General features: G+C 53.9%; 1 protein-coding gene across 1 annotated transcript in view; it reads right to left on the reverse strand.

Moving 5' to 3' along the window:
* Window positions 1-3,322, reverse strand: part of SSTR3 (somatostatin receptor 3) — a 36,437-nt gene that overhangs the window by 17,552 nt on the left and 15,563 nt on the right. The gene's annotated exons all lie outside the window — the stretch shown is intronic.

A 3,322-nucleotide genomic window follows, 5' to 3' on the forward strand; every position in this document is an offset into this window, starting at 1 on the left:
GAGAAATTCATAACATGCTGGAGGTGAGGACAAGAATAGTCAGCTCCCCCCTGTACCAGTGGGGTGGGCTCCTCTGAGAAGAGGGCACTTCAAGGAGGCCTTCAAGTGTGAGTAAGAGCTTGCCCAGCGGCTCAGTGGGAACCAGCACCCCACCCACTCTGTGAGCACCTTCTTACTGCACTTCTCCTGTGTTATGAGGAGCCAGGCCTCCTCCCGGTGTCCCTGCTGGACTTGACTCTCCTTAAGCGTGGAGATGCTCATATTCAGCTCTGGTCCTTTCCCGTGTCCCTTCCACACAAGTTCTGTCTCAGTGTCTGAGGCACTGAGTGAATCAGAGGAACCCCGGGTGGACAAATCTCGACACAAAGGATGAACTGCTGACGGAGGGGATCCAGGCCCTGCTGGGGTAGAGCCCCTGGCCTAGGATGCCCTCGCCTCCTCAGCAGGACTCCCTGGCTCTCTGGAGACCCAGTTATAGGCCAGAACTGAAGGCCAGAGCCTCCTCTGGGACTGGACCTTCTCCCTTTTCCAAATGATGCCCCTTCCCCAAGTCGCTCGGCTGCTGGCTTCCCTGACTCCCTAGGGAAACCCCGAGGGAGAAAGAAAGCTCTCAGGGGAAACTTCCTCCAGTGTCCCCTTGCCTGCCCAGCCCTGGACCTGAAATGCCTTCAGCAGGACCTATGGTCCCCACTGCCCTGTCCTGACACAGCTTTTCAGATGTAAAGCTCCTTCAAAGGGGAAGCACCCCAACTCAGAGCAGACACCTCTGGGTGGGTGAGTATGTCTGATTGTCCTTGCACGATGACCTGGATTTTCCAAGGACTCTGAGAAGGCAGGGCAATGCCAAAAACGGGAAAGAACCCCTTCACCCTGGCTCCTCCTTACGCTTCCCCAGGCCGACTGCATTCAGAGCATCCCCTCCTTGCTCCTCCAAGCCTCAGGAGAGCCCTCAATCTGCCATCACCCAGACTCTAGTTGACGGGCAGTCTGAAAGATGGGCTCATAGGATCTTAACAGTACTGCCGGTTCCTGGGGACTGATCCCTGACTGCCAGGCTCCAGGCTCAGCAGTGATGTGCAGCATCGTATAGGGTCTTATGAAGAAGGCACTAAGTTGTCCCCACAGTACACACAGGGACCAAATGAGGCCTTGCGCTCGGCTCACACAGTTGGGAAGGGGCAAAGCTGGGAGGATTCATTACACCAACTTCCGACCCATCCATTTCACAGGCCAGCAGACAGGCCAGGCCTAGAGAAGGCACTTGTTTTAGGATCATAACTGGTCAGGGAAACCAGATGGTATCCAGCTTTCCTACTAGCCTATTCAGAACTCTCCTTACTGCTCCTTAGGCTCTTGAACTATTAAGATCATGGATCCAAATCCCTAGACCCTTAGAGACTTAAAAATTGAATTTTAGAGTCGTAGAACTGACTTGTAGAGTCATAGATTTTTAGACTCTGTGTCTTTGAATTGGAGAAGTTCAGATTTCCAGAATGTTGGAATCAGCCCTTAGACCCAGAATTGTGAATCTGGGAACTTAAGAGTCCAGACCTCCTTGGCTGGGGAGCTCTACGTCACCAATCCATCCACCTCACCTCCTGTGTGCAGATCCTCTTTATAGCATCCCCGTCAGGTGGCCAATCACAGCCCAGGGCTGGAGGAGGGAGGCTCCTAACAGAGGAGCAGTGAGCCAGGCAAACCTAATTTCCAGGCTGCAGGGACAGATGCCCTGGGGGAAGCTTGAGGGTGAGCTCTGAGGATGGCATCTCCTGACCAGACACACACCTGTGTACCCACACACACACACATACGTGCTAACACACATGGCCTTGACAGGAACACAGTGTACCAGCCAGGCCCTGCCTTCGTGCAGGAGAATTAAACAGCCCCTCCCAGAGCCCCTGGCCCCCCTGGAAGACTCCTTGCCTCCGCCTTTATCTGGGCGCATCTTCCCTGTCAAAGTTTAACAGGCCAGAGTGCCAGAAGCAAGGAAATTATAGCTTTCCTCGGGTGTAAGTCAGACCTGCAATTTAGATGCTGCCTTTTAAGGAGCTGGGGTACTGTGCATGATCTGGTTCATCCTTTGGAGAGGAGGGCCTTTTCCTCCCTGTCTGGTTTATCTTTGACACATGCTTGCCTGAGAACCGGGGGCAGACTCCTTGGAAGACTTTTCCAGAGGGAACAAGGGTCCAGAGAGGGTGAGTGGCTGCCCTGAGCCCCGCAGCAATTCAGAACAGCCCTCATGGATGCCAGATCATTCTCCGTTTGTCTATATCCCACCCTCTTCCCTTCTAGATTGCTGGCTTTTAGGCACAGGACCCTGAGTTATTTGTACTTGTAACCCTAGCACCCAGCACAGCACCCAGGGCAGCACCCAGGGCATCGCAGATGTCAATAGACCAAGAAGTTCAGCAAGTAGAACTCAAAGCCAGGTGGGAGGATGCTCCTGGGATAGGCCTCAAACATACATCATGAGATCCTCGCCAAGCCCAAGAGGGAGGGTTTTTAGAGAGGAGGAAGTTGAGGTTCAGAGAAGTTCGATAAGTTGTACAAGGTCACTCATCTGGTAAGTGGGAGGCCAGAAGTTGAGCCCAGCTCTGCCTATTACTAAACCGTCAGTGCCTCCTGGTTCTGCAGGCTTCCCTGAAGGCCTTGGGCTGAGAGATAACAAGGACTGAAACAGCCCTGGACAACACAGGCTGATAGTCCCTGGCTGACTCCGCATTCTACTTGCTCTCTGCTCCCCTGGGCCTGCCCCCCAGGAAGAGGCCCAGATGGTCTGTGCCCACTTCAGACCTGACCCTCAGGAGCACAGCCCACAAGTCCATAGCCCCTAGGTTGGGGACTTAGGGTCTGCCACAAAGGAATGATGCCAAATTGCTGTGTGACCTTGGACAACTCACTTCCCACCTCTGACCTCAATTTCCTCCTATTAAAATGAAGACGAATGTACCCACCTTCCAGGGTTGTTGTAAAGATTAAATGGGAGTGTGCTGAGCACAGTGCCAAGTCCAGAAGGGGAGCTCAGGAAAGCTGGCACTTAAGCTAAATGCCATGAGGCATCTGGTTTGTCCAGCTCCGACACTGCTGTTTTGTGATTCCAAGATTCTGGAGTCATGATATGAGATTCCGAGATTAAAGCACACCCCCCAGGCCCCAGGCCCCTTCTGTCCATCAAGAGGTCACAGGAAGTCCTCCTTCCTCCCTAGACCTTCCTACCCTCTCCCAGCCCCCAGCCCCAGCCTCCCAAGTTCATCCTGGGCAGAAGGTGGGCTCCAGCACCCCACCCTCTGGGACCCCATCCAGGCCCCAGCCTCCTTAC

The sequence above is a fragment of the Bos taurus genome, chromosome 5 (genome assembly GCF_002263795.3).
Source record: "Bos taurus isolate L1 Dominette 01449 registration number 42190680 breed Hereford chromosome 5, ARS-UCD2.0, whole genome shotgun sequence".
Classification (NCBI taxonomy): Eukaryota; Metazoa; Chordata; class Mammalia; order Artiodactyla; family Bovidae; genus Bos; species Bos taurus.